We start from the raw sequence: 13,807 nt of genomic DNA, 5'->3' as shown, positions 1-13,807 counted from the left end.
AATCTCTGCAGCACTTCACCAATCAGGTCTTTATTGTAGAGTGGCCAGACGAAAGCCACTCCTCAGTAAAAGGCACATTGGAGTTTGTCAAAAGGCATCTAAAGACTCTCAGACCATGAGAAACAAGATTCTCTGGTCTGATGAAATCAAGATTGAACTCTTTGGTCTGAATGCCAAGAGTCATGTCTGGAGGATTTGTGTATCTTGTTTTGTTCCATGTTAATTTATTTATTAAATTCACTCCCTGTACTTGCTTCCTTATTATTAGCGTACACGTTACAGAATAAAAGGGAAGCAGCAGGGATTTTTTAAGCTTTTTTACTGGTGATGTCGTGTCCAAGGGCGGCTGCCGAAGCAACCGGGGATGCCTCAGCTGGCTCAACAGTTTCTCAAGCCTCGGTTACCTCGTCAGGCTTCCATTGCCCGAAGCTACCAGGGATGCTTCAGCTAGCTCGTCAGGTTTCAATGCCTCAGCTGGCTCGACAGGTTCTCAAGCCTCGGTTGGCTCGTCAGGCTTCCATGTCTCAGCTGGCTCGTCGGGATCCCATGCCTCAGCCGGCTCGTCGGGCTCCCATGCCTCAGCTTGCTCGACAGGTTCCCACGCCTCTCAGGTGCTCATTGTCGCCAGTTTACTCATTATTACACACAACTGTCACCATCGTTACGCGCACCTGCGCCTCATGAGACTCACCTGGACTCCATCACCTTGCTGATTACCTCCCCTATATCTGTCACTCCCTTTGGTTCTTTCCTTGGACGTTATTGTTTCTGTTTATATGTTTCATGTCTGTATGCTACTCGTGTTTCTTGTTTTGTTCCATGTTCGTTTATTTATTAAATTCACTCCCTGTACTTGCTACCTGATTATTAGCGTACACGTTACAGAGACTAGTCAGGATCGAGGGAAAGATGAACAGAGCAAAGTAAAGAGAGATCCTTGATGAAAAGCTGCTCCAGAGCACTCAGGACCTCAGACTGGGGCGAAGGTTCACTTTCCAACAGGACAACGACCCTAAGCACAGAGCCAAGACAACGCAGGAGTGGCTTCGGGACAAGTCTCTGAATGTCCTTGAGTTGCCCGGATTTGAACCCGATCGAACATCTCTGGAGAGACCTGAAAATAGCTGTGAAGCGACGCTACCCATCCAACCTAACAGAGCTTGAGAGGCTCTGCAAAGAAGAATGGGAGAAACTCTAAAAATACAGCTGTGCCAAGCTTGTAGTGTCACACCCAAGAATACTCAAGTCTGTAATCGCTGCTAAAGGTGCTTCAACAAAGTACTGAGTAAAGGGTCTAAATACTTGTAAATGTGATATTTCAGTTTATTTTACTATAAATTTTACAAAAAAAAATTAAAAACTGTTTCAGCTTTGTCATTATGGGGTATTGTGTGTAGATTGATGACTGGGAGAAAAAAAACGATTTAATCCATTTTAGAATAAGGCTGTAACGTGGAAAAAGTCAAGGGGTCTGAATACTTTCCAAATGCACTGTACTGTATTTCTGTCTGACTAAGCCTAACATTCCTAGCCTGGTTAAATCATATTGAACACTGTGCTCATTGTTTCACTTCAATGGTAAGTGCAGGATTCAGTCTGGTTTAACCAGGCTATAAGACCCCTAACCTAACCTTGTCTATTGTCTTTCTTTCTTGCAGGTGATGGCCCACAGACACACACACACACACACACACACACAATAACATTCTTGCTACTTGGTTCTTCATTGTTCATAGCTGCTTGGGGAAGCAGGTATAACCTCCAGGTTAGATCATTGGGCCAGGAACCGAAAGGTCGCTGGTTCGAATCCTGGTGAAACCTGCCGCTGTGCGCTTGAGCAAGGCACTTAACCCCAATTGCTCCAGGGGCCCTGTTGGTGTCTCAGGGGGAGTTGGGATATGCAAATAACACATTTCCAGCACAAATAGAAGCATATATATACATCTTTTTCCTTTGTTTTCTCCTGTCTCTTGTGCAGCCTACACTTTGGTCTGGGGCTGAAGCACCTCAAAGCAGCCCTCCACCTTCACTAACTTTCCCAAGCCCTCATTAGCGAATGGCTGAAGTTATCGTTACAGGGGGTAACGGTGCCCACACACACACACACACACACACACACACCTCAGGTAATCATGGTAATGAATTCAGGCCCCCATCTCTCTCTCCATCTTTCTTTCGTTCTCTCTCGCTCCCCCGCTTTCGCTCAGTGGCGGGCAAAGAGCACAAGGAGCCCAAACAACAAAGGATTGTTTGTTTGCATAACATTAGGGCACGCGCACACACAATGGCGGGGCCGACCGCAGGACTGACTGGAGGCTTCCGTGAACACAGGTGGAGCAGCCGAGCATCTGTGGGACCAATTAGACGAGCACAGGTAAATTAGCATGTTTGAGTGGGGAGAGGGGTGAGCTGAGGGGAGAAGGGGTGTAAGGTGTGTAGGCCTAATAATGAACCTCAAGGTACATTAGCATGTTTGAGTGGGGAAGTGGGGGGGAGGGGTAAGATGTGTAGGCTCATGATAAACCACACCCTCTTGTCTTGACCAAGGTACATCAGCATGTTTGAGTGGGGTGGAACAATAAGGTGTGCAATGATTAACCTCTTAGAGTGGTATAACCTCTCTAAGTGGTGTGTTGGTTGTTTTAAGCCAGTTTTTTTCCGATAAGGTGAGTGTGACTGCTGATCACTGCTCCATACAGACAAAACACACCCACAGCTGGTCCCTCTTGTTATTAAAGGAGATTTTGTCTCTGTCGTTTATTTCCACCTTTTCCTACCTTAGATGATAGAGTTATAGCCACTGCAATTGGTCAGTTGTGTGGAGAGAAGAAATGATCTACCTTTTCACTTTGGCCTGGCCTCTCTCCATCTGTCTCCATGGTGCAGGTAAGATTTATGGGCTCGAGATGACAAACGGAAAGAGACCTCCACTGGAGGTCTGGGAGACACACACACACACACTGCTCACTCGGCCGTGGGATACAGCACTTTATCAGCGCTGAAGCCACTGACCAGTACTACTCATTCAGGACAACTGCATTCAGGTGGTTGACAGATGAGGTTGATATATCACTGATACTGTCTCTCTTTTAGCTATTGTTTAGTTCTATGATGCCATTTTCAGCTGTAATGTAGTGATGTTGTATCGTATGATTTCTATTGAAGGATTAGGAACTACTTTGACTGGATCTGAATTTATACTCCAGTGCAGTGGTGACCCGTCGTTCAGGGCAGAGGTGACCCGTCGTTCAGGGCAGAGGTGACTGGATCTGAATTTATACTCCAGGGTAGTGGTGACCCGTCGTTCAGGGTAGTGATGACCCGTCGTTCAGGGCAGTGGTGACCCGTCGTTCAGGGCAGTGGTGACCCGTCGTTCAGGGCAGAGGTGACTGGATCTGAATTTATACTCCAGTGCAGTGGTTACCCGTCGTTCAGGGCAGTGGTGACCCGTCGTTCAGGGCAGTGGTGACCCGTCGTTCAGTGCAGTGGTGACCCGTCGTTCAGGGCAGAGGTGACTGGATCTGAATTTATACTCCAGTACAGTGGTGACCCGTCGTTCAGGGCAGTGGTGACCCGTCGTTCAGGGCAGTGGTGACCCGTCGTTCAGGGCAGTGGTGACCCGTCGTTCATGGCAGTGGTGACCCGTCGTTCAGGGCAGAGGTGACTGGATCTGAATTTATACTCCAGTGCAGTGGTGACCCGTCGTTCAGGGCAGAGGTGACTGGATCTGAATTTATACTCCAGTGCAGTGGTGACCCGTCGTTCAAGGCAGAGCCCCACCTGTTTTGAGCCACACACGTTTAGCTAAAAAAATATATCAATATATTTATTTTTATTTTTATTTTTTTTGTTGCCTGTTTTGCATGTTATTTTGGGATTAATACGTGTCACATATCAGTTTGCAATCAATTTAAAATATATAATTTTGAGTTAATAAAGCCGCATACAAACATGGTCTCTTTTTTTGCTTTCTTGAGTAAGGCAGCTCCAAAATGCAGTTGTTTCAGCCTAGCTCAGTGCTTTCTGTGTCGGTGGGGCAGCCAGCAAAAAATACAGAGTGTAGAGGTTGGTAATCTTCTCTGATTGCGCCGTAATTGGCTCAGTGTTCTGTCACTCATGGGAACACTACGTCACTGCAAACCTCAGTCTACACGGAGAGCTAGAAAGTTAAAGCCCCCTTGGGTGCTGCCATAGATTTACATCATAAGCGCCCATCTAAAAAGGCTCAAGGTCATTGGCCACAGATAAAATTACGTCAAATCTCGTTATATCTACAGTAGCTTTCTTTGGACTGATCATGTCAACATCTTACTTTCAAAGTCTTAGCTAACATCATCATGATTCATGTCAACAGTCTACTGGCAAATTATTTTCAATCCTTGTCATATGAAGAGAAATTGTAGATAAAACGTATCGGTGCTCATCGGCCATTGGACATAAACACTACACAAGTTGGAAATCGCAAATTCAACAATGAGTGGTTTGGAAGGAATCAGTGGCTAACTGCAAGCATTGCAAAGCAATCACTATTTTGCTTCCCCTCCCTGCTATTGAGTGGAGAGGGTGTGTGGTCCAAGTCTGTGTTTCAGGGTCTCTTTTCCAAGCTTAAAAGGATAAACATTCACACGCAACACCCTGGGCCAGAAAAGGTTGAATACATTGGCCATGCTGTCAATCCATCATGACTTCTGCCCTGTTCAAAACAACTGGAAACTCGGAACTGGGAAATCTCAGACTTCAGTGAGTTCAAGACAACTGGGAATTCGGAAAAAAATTAGCTCCGACTGGGAAAATAAGTTTTGAACAGTCATCCAACTCGGAATTTCAAGTCGGGAACTCAGCCTCTTTCTAGAGTTCCGACCTGAAGATCATTGACGTCATGATTCGACCTAGTTTTTGTCTGAGTTCCCAATAGTCTTGAAAGCACCATAAATCCATAGAATGCCAGACTGCCAAATTTTCCCACAAGAAGGACCGCCGCGCCACCTTCCTGTTCAAGTTAGCACAGCACAACGAGTCCAAATATGTATTGTATGCTGTTGCATAAATTATGTAATATGCCAGGGAAATATTTATACTGAGGCTAAGAAAGTAATACTTAGTGTATGTTGTGTAGTAAGCTGTTAGTAGCCCATGTGCCTCAACCTAATAATTTGGTCCCTTTCCCCCTCATTACTTAGCCTACTGTTCTGACTTGGTGGTGCACATGTACCTATAGCCTGTTTTAGAGAAATGTCATCATCGAATATTGTAGGAGCTTTCATTGTCTCCTTATATGCCCCCTTTATTTATCATACAGTTCTGACTTGGTGTACAGCGATAATACTGTAAGAACGGCCCATGTTCTGAATTCTGGCACTGTACACTTCAAAAGTGCTGAACAAATAGTTATATCGACTACGTCCGTCTTAGCTCGCTCCTTAATGTCTTAATCGAAGTTACGGATTGCCTCTTATCCGCTCATTGTTCCCTTATGCCATAGTTTGTACATCTCAATTGTCAGTAGAAACCACATTTGTTTAAGCAAGTCAGCCATATCAGTTATGTATTTATTTATTTTGAAGCCAGTAAATGAGGCTGAATGAACTGTTTCGCTGCCAGACAAGGCTCCGCTGATAGCCAGGTGTAGCATGGTAAGGATTCACTTCATGGTGCTGAAAAGAAAGCTCTGCTGTTGGGACAGATTTATGTTGGCCTTAACAGTTTGTGGGCACCTTTTGTCACCATTAATGTATTGTATAGTTGTATTGTATATTGTATAGTGGCTTTGCTAGCATACTTCTAAAAAATATATGTTGAGTTTGCCCTACCAAGATTTACATGCTAAAATCGACACTGCCCCAGTGGCATGTTAATTAGAGCGTAGATGCTTGTTCTGTCCATTGTTCATTCGCTGTGCGCCTAGGTCTACCATTTGACCACAAGGTGTCACCAAGACAATGCACTTTATCATTCAGGCAGACATGTATTTTAGCGTTTGGGCCTTAGGTGCTGTGTATACCATTTGACCACAAGGTGGCAGCAATACTGTGTTATACAGTCGTTCTGGAATAAATACATAGTGCCAGAGAGTCATGTTTTTTTAATAGATGCACTTTGGGTTGTTGTCCACATGATGGCCCTATTTCCCATAGGAAAGACTGGCCTGCCTGTACTGGCATTGACAAACTACTTTGTATGCCGGTTTGGGCCTAAGCCTACAGGCGAGTCGAATGTTGTGTTCACATTTGCTGGACGATTTAAATTGATTTGAGTCACACCGCCGCCTCCATGCTATATCACCATAATGCACTAATTACCTGCTTCTGCATTATTCACACGTATCACCATGAATCATACCCCATGTTGTTTATTAGTGTTAACCATATGTGTGAGTAATAGTGTTTATCACACTCAATATGACTCTCTCTCTCACACACACACACACACTGCGATCATATCCTAGGCCTAGACCTCCCACCACCGACACAGAAAATGCATAATATGGCTTCAGCTTGCAAAAATGAGCAATTAATCAGTAATACAATGTTATTGTTGCACATTGAGGCTGTTCACCAACAACCATAGATCTACTTGAGTTCTGTATTAGAGATAGTCAATGAACAGTGGGAAGAAAGCAATGAGTAAATTGAACTGACGTTATATAGTTACACAAGAATGAAGGCTACTCATTTCCAGGGCAGGCATATAAGCCAAGTCTTTAATTTCCACCAATATCTATTTCATAAGTTACCTATCACAGGGCCTCCAGCCACACAGCGTGTGATTTTATAGCTAGATATCGACATTTAGCTTGGGCCCTCTTCCAGGGCTGTAATATTGTCCATATTGGATGCATCTCAAACTGTTTGCCAAAATGCAACTATCGGCCTGCCATCTGGCGCCGAAGGGCTGAGCTGCAAAAATGTGAAGCTACTTCAGCTCAGTGTTAATTTAAGGACCATAGCTAGGCTACTTTTTGATAGTTTGCAGCCAAGAATATTGTGATGGCCGGATGGTGTGTAGGCTAGGTGTATTAGGATGGTGTGTAGGCTAGGTGTATTAGGCTATTCAATATGTGTAGACACATTTGATGTTTTAGTCGTATAATTATTGGAATTAAGTTTAGATTGAATAGGCTCAACTTTTGAACTGATGTATGTTTAATGTGTATTCATTGTCGTTATTAAGCTTGACCTTTAAGACTTCAGTTGGATTGTGGTCATAAGTGTCGAATCTATTTAATGTGTTAACTAGGAAAGGACCTTTAGCTCTGTGTCCCCAATCGTTCCTGCTAGAGCGCCCATGTTGGTTGCTGTCCATGGTGCTAGAACCGACTACGTACGTGGTGCTGAAACTCCCAACTCATAGCTACCGCGGATACAATGTCTGATAGGCTACATGCCTTCTTAATCTGTGGTGTATGTCAATGTCTTGACAAGGTTGTAATGCACATTGTTCTTTTTTGATTTCGTAGGCTATTAAAATAGGAATGAAAGGCCGATTCTTGATTCTAGCTTCAAGTGATGTAATTCCCTTCGTGTCAATTTGGTTTTTCATACTTGTCTGCCATGTCACGTCCCGATTTAGCGCGTATATCCCCTTATTCGCCACACTCTCCTCATTTAAAATGGCGTGATTACAGCGTATGCCCGTTTTAACATGCCTTGTCGTGCAGTGGTAGATAGACTGGCCAACTCTGTAGCCTACGCTGCTGCTTTAAAAAAGAGCCTGGTTGCGGAGCGCTGACGTCACTGGCGTGTCGTACATGTGGGTTTGACATTCGGTAGAATATGCTGATCACTGATCACGGCCCCCGCTCAAAGGAGATTCCCAATAGTTAAGAGCAATACAGAGGGGGTTTCCTCGGAAGCAATATCATCCCACGCAATTAGGAGCCGAGATTCCTGCAAAACAATCCCACATCAACTCGTAATCAATCTAGAATCGTCGTGTATAGCAGCAGCAGGAGCCATGTCTGTAGCAGGGTTTAAGAAACAGTTCCACAAAGCTACTCAGGTAAGCCGCATTGTTAATTCAAATAATAAAGGACATAGTCATGCCTTTTGGATGTAGTAGCCTAATCGTGTAGATGCATTGAGAATGTCAAGGGCTTTCGTGATTGCTGGTTAATGCTGTGTTGAAAGGATAACATAACGGTATCTGCCTCAGTTATGCGCAGCGTTTTTCCATGGTAGACCGTTTGTAGTATATTCGTGGTTGCGTCATGGCTAACACGGATTATTGTGAGGAATTTGATCTACCTACCCCAACTGCACTGCATGTATCCCTTCAATGGCGCTCGAATCCCCTAATGAATGACATTAAAAGGACTGGCGCGACGCAGCAATGCGCCACGGGCCGCTTCTTTCTTATCCCTCTGAAACGTGCAGAGAGAGTGATAAATTAACCTTTGACATCCTATGCAGAGTGATTTCAGGTCAAAAGAACAAAATGGGAATTGTTTTCACGATAATCACTTTGCTCTACGGTCCGTGCTATCCGGGATCCTTGGGATGTCCCTAGCGGATTGGAAAATTACATGTTTTAAATGGTTTAGGTTAAGATTAGGGTTTAGTGTAGGGACGTCCCAAGGATACCGGATAGCACTGACCGTTGGTCTACATCGCAGACCGTCGGTACAGGACAGATGGTCTGAAAATGTGATGGGTACACCTTCTCCACTTCACATGACGTTCCGCCTGTACCGGAGAAAGACTCCAGCTTGGAACAACGAATGATGTTATTATCTTTTTTTTACCTTAAGGGCTGGACCAGTGCATTATTAAATCGCCTTTATGTAACCGTTAAGTGCGTCCTGGTTGAAATCCTCCCATAACGGTTGCGCAGGTTGACCTTTCCGCCCTCTAAAACCGTGCATTTCACGACCGGCCTCTAACTGTCCTGACAAACTAGAGTTAGGCCCACTGAATCTAATTCCTCGCGGGGAGCTTTCTCCAACTTCCTGCCGATGCAGAAAACCGATATCTTAAATCTGTACAATGTGTGAAATGATCCGTATTTTCTGTATAATTGTAATGCATCCCGGTGGTTGAAAAGGATGGACGCATCTACACACTGCAATATGGTTTAGGGCCATCCCAATCTCTGTTTAGTGTTTTTACAGGTTTAAAAATAGACTATAGCTAATGCTGTTTTAATCACTTTGGACGGATCTAAGACACCATTAGGAACTCTCTGTGCGCCCCATTGGCCAGTCCCCTTAAAACGCCCGGCTCACCATGGTTCAGTCCAGCCTAGTTGATGTCCAAAGACGTGTTCTGCACTAGCCCTGAGTGTCTCTAACTGAAGGGCTTACAGTTTATATTCAAGCTGGGTTTAACCTCCCTGGAGAGTTTGCGGGGTGTGCGTTGGAGTGCAGGGTGACATGCGCTCTCAGCATCAACCAGCTCTGGGCCACATGCAGAGTCACTCTGGCCATGTCTACCCTTGACACTTACATGTGACTTCTGCTATCAGAATGCGTAAAATATTGTGTCCCAAAAAGACATGCCTAGACACACAAAAGTGGCTTTGTAGTGCGATTGTGTTCAGATCTGTCTGACCACTTCAGGAGGTGGTCAGGGCTGCATTGTGTGTGTGGATTTCTCCTCAGTCTGGATGCAATCAGGCTACTGAAAGCGCATACAGCGGGCGACGTCATCAGCACTCCTACCACAAGTCTCCAGAAAACCTGTGTTTTGGGACCGAGAGGCACCTTTTCATTATAACATTGGAGGAAATGTGTTCCTAGCGTGTGAGGAGCATGTTTGCTGGCCTTATAAATGCTAGCCAGCTAGCTAATATTTAGAAAAACTATTTTTTGTTTGGTAGTTATGCTAACCTGTTTGCATTCCCTGTAGCGTTGTTTGCTAACTTGCGGGCTAGCTACAGAGGTTAGCTGGCTAGTTAGCTACGGTAGTTAGCTACTGCCATCAGTTGTGTTACTATCATATTTAGCCTATTCCACCGTTTTGTAGAGTGAATACTGACATTTGAATATAGCGCTGGAAAAGGGAATCCAGACACACTGTGGACATGTTTCATGTAGATGCCTGACACGTTCGGAACTCTATGATCAGAACACTAAAACGGCATGAACGGTCAAGTCTAAACAAGGCCTCTGTCCTCTCTCACACTGGTTTAGTACACTACACACACACCCCATGACATTAGTCATCAGCTGACAGTCATTCAGCTATATTTGTATGTGTAGTCACTTGTTAAGAGACAAGCAAAGACAATGACTGAATCATACAGTCAATTAATACTGCCAAATGCACAGTAACAGGTCATTGAATGTCAGCTGCTTCGATCTCAACATTCAGTTCATGTTCAATACACTTTGAACATTGTGTCCCATAACTTTTACGCCACATGCAATGTCTTACCTGTGAATGATGCAGGTTAATGGTTGCTAATGTATTACAAGGCAGTTTCTACCTGTCAGAGTATATGTACTACTACTTTGAGAAACAGTGAGATGTACAAAGACCCTCGTCATGGTTTTGTGGTAGAAGTAGCCAAGCCATGTCTGGGTAGAATAGTGATGTAGTTGTGGTCAGTCACCTGAAGGAGGGAACTGTCTGTCACTGTCACAGTGGGAAACCTCATCTCTCCCTTTAGATTTGACCTCGGAGCACCCAAAGTGTGTGTGTCACCATAGACATACAGATGTACAGTAGTCATACATCATTGGTCCCTACAGCAGAGGGCCTATATGAGTATATAAACCCCAGGAGGTATAGTAGGAGCTCTCTCCTGCTATCTGCCTTTATACACACACACACACACACACACACACACACACACACACACACACACACACACACACACACACACACACACACACACACACACATGCTGCACTCAGTCTCCCATACAGTGACAACAGGGCTCCCTCTATTAATCTGAGAGCAAATGTTATGCCTGTCCCCTGACAGAGGAGATCAGTGGGGAAGATGGGTGGATGAACAGGCCTAAGGAGGGGGGAGGGGCTTATGGGTGGGGTTTCCACTTGGCTGACCCTCAACACTGGGACCCCTCAAGGGTGCGTGCTCAGCCCCCCTCCTGTACTCCCTGTTCACCCACGACTGCGTGGCCATGCACGCCTCCAACTCAATCATCAACTTTGCAGACGACACAACAGCAGTGGGCTTGATCACCAACAACGACGAGACGGCTACAGGGAGGAGGTGAGGGCAATCGGTGTGTGGTGTCAGGAAAACAACCTCTCACTCAACGTCAACAAAACAAAGGAGATGATTGTGGACTTCAGGAAAGAGCAGAGGGAGCACCCCCCTATCCACATCGAAGGGACAGCAGTGGAGAAGGTGGAAAGTTTTAAGTTCCTGGGCGTACACATCACAGAAAAACTGAAATGATCCACCCACACAGACAGCATGGTGAAGAAGGAGCAGCAGCGCTTCTTCAACCTCAGGAGGCTGAAGAAATGTGGCTTGTCACCCAAAACCCTGACAAACTTTTACAGATGCACAATCGGGAACATCCTGTCAGGCTGCATAACAGCCTGTTACGGCATCTGCTCTGTAAGGCTCTCCAGAGGGTGGTGCGGTCTGGACAACGCATCACCAGGGGCAAACTACCTGCCCTCCAGCTACAGCACCCAATGTCACAGGAAGGCCAAACAGATCATCAAGGACAACCGCCACCCGAGCCACTGCCTGTTCATGCCGCTACCATCCAGAAGGCGAGGTCAGTCCAGGTGCATCAAAGCTGGGACCGAGAGACTGAAAAAACAGCTTCTATCTCAAGGCCATCAGACTGCTAAACAGCAATCACTAACTCAGAAGCTGCTGCCTACATTGAGACCCAATCACTGGCCACTTTAATAAATTAATCACTAGTCACTTTAAATAATGCCATTTTTATAATGTTTACATATCTTACATTACTCATATCATATGTATATACTGTATTTTATACCGTCTATTGCACCTTGCCTATGCTGCTCGTCCATCGCTCATCCATATATTTATATGTAAATATTGTCATTCACCCCTTTAGATTTGTGTGTATTAGGTAGTTGTTGTGGAATTGTTAGATTACTTGTTAGTTATTACTGCACTGTCAGAACTAGAAGCATTTCGCTACACTTGCATTAACATCTGCTAACCATGTGTATGTGACCAATAAGATGTCATTTGATTTGGTAGATGTTTTTAATACAAAGCATCAATCTCTAAAAGGTCAAAAGTGTATATTGTTCCTTTGAAGGTTTACATCTGATCCAGGGTCACCTTTTGTGGCTTTGGTCCAGTGACCTGATCTGAAATCAGTTCTAACAGCTGCAATGATCCAGAACATTATTGTATTGGATGTCCCGGGAATCTCAACTGACCCGACATTGACCAGAGCTAATGCTAATGGCTAATTACCCATCAGACCCTGCCTTGCCTGTGTGATTATGTAGCAGATGCTTTGCGGTGTATATTTTATGTTCCATTTCCCTCCTGCACGCTGTGCATTACCCCTTCTTCACTCAGGCTTTATGGGCCAGGGCTCTGTGGGGAACAACGGGCCATAAAAAGCTGCTGGTTTCACTGAGGGATTTAGTACACACACTTAAACAGTTGTGTACACACACACACACACACACACACACACACACACACACTGTTCACTCTCTTACACAATCTCTCTCGCACGCACTGTACAAGGGCAACTGCAATGCAGTCCATTTAATATTGGTGAGAGAGGAGAGGGAAGCACGGGGCATGAAGGTTAAAGCAACCAAGTCTCCCTCCATCCCTTCACTGGACATGAATCCATCCATGGTCTCTTCCTAGAGAAGCTTTATAAGTTGCAATGAGATATTTTTCTAGAGACGTTTAATAAGGTGCAATGAGAAATAGTCTCTCCGGCTCACTGGGAAACATGGCTGTATTACGTCTTTGATTTGGGAAGCAATTAGGATGACTCACGCCTAGGATGGTTTTTCTCCAAATTGGTTGCGTTATTTAGAGTATTTATACAGGAAAGTGTGTGTGTGTTACGCCATCCGTCAACTTTGCCCTTGGTGAAAGAGAAAGAAGGAAATGGAGAGAAAGAACAGGAGAGAGGGACAGAGGGACAGAGAAAGAGCGCTGTGAGTCAGAAGCATCAGTTAGTGTGGAGGAGAACAGATGCTCTCCAAATTCCAGGCTTATATTCCCATGGTAGGATGAGAGGCCCCATACTGAATGTTAGCCATGGCATGATTGACTCACACGTCATAGACTACTGCTGATCCACAGCTACCCACATGATCTAGGCTAACGTTTGTTATGGAGCAAACACATGAACTAGGCTAACGTTTGTTATGGGGCAAACACATGAACTAGGCTAACGTTTGTTATGGAGCAAACACATGATCTAGGCTAACGTTTGTTATGGGGCAAACACATGAACTAGGCTAACGTTTGTTATGGGGCAAACACATGAACTAGGCTAACGTTTGTTATGGGGCAAACACATGAACTAGGCTAACGTTTGTTATGGGGCAAACACATGAACTAGGCTAACGTTTGTTATGGGGCAAACACATGAACTAGGCTAACGTTTGTTATGGGGCAAACACATGAACTAGGCTAACGTTTGTTATGGAGCAAACACATGAACTAGGCTAACGTTTGTTATGGAGCAAACACATGAACTAGGCTAACGTTTGTTATGGGGCAAACACATGAACTAGGCTAACGTTTGTTATGGGGCAAACACATGAACTAGGCTAACGTTTGTTATGGGGCAAACACATGAACTAGGCTAACGTTTGTTATGGGGCAAACACATGAACTAGGCTAACGTTTGTTATGGGGCAAACACATGA

This window comes from Salvelinus namaycush, chromosome 8 (genome assembly GCF_016432855.1).
Source record: "Salvelinus namaycush isolate Seneca chromosome 8, SaNama_1.0, whole genome shotgun sequence".
NCBI classification, from domain to species: domain Eukaryota; kingdom Metazoa; phylum Chordata; class Actinopteri; order Salmoniformes; family Salmonidae; genus Salvelinus; species Salvelinus namaycush.
This window is presented reverse-complemented; position numbering follows the sequence as displayed.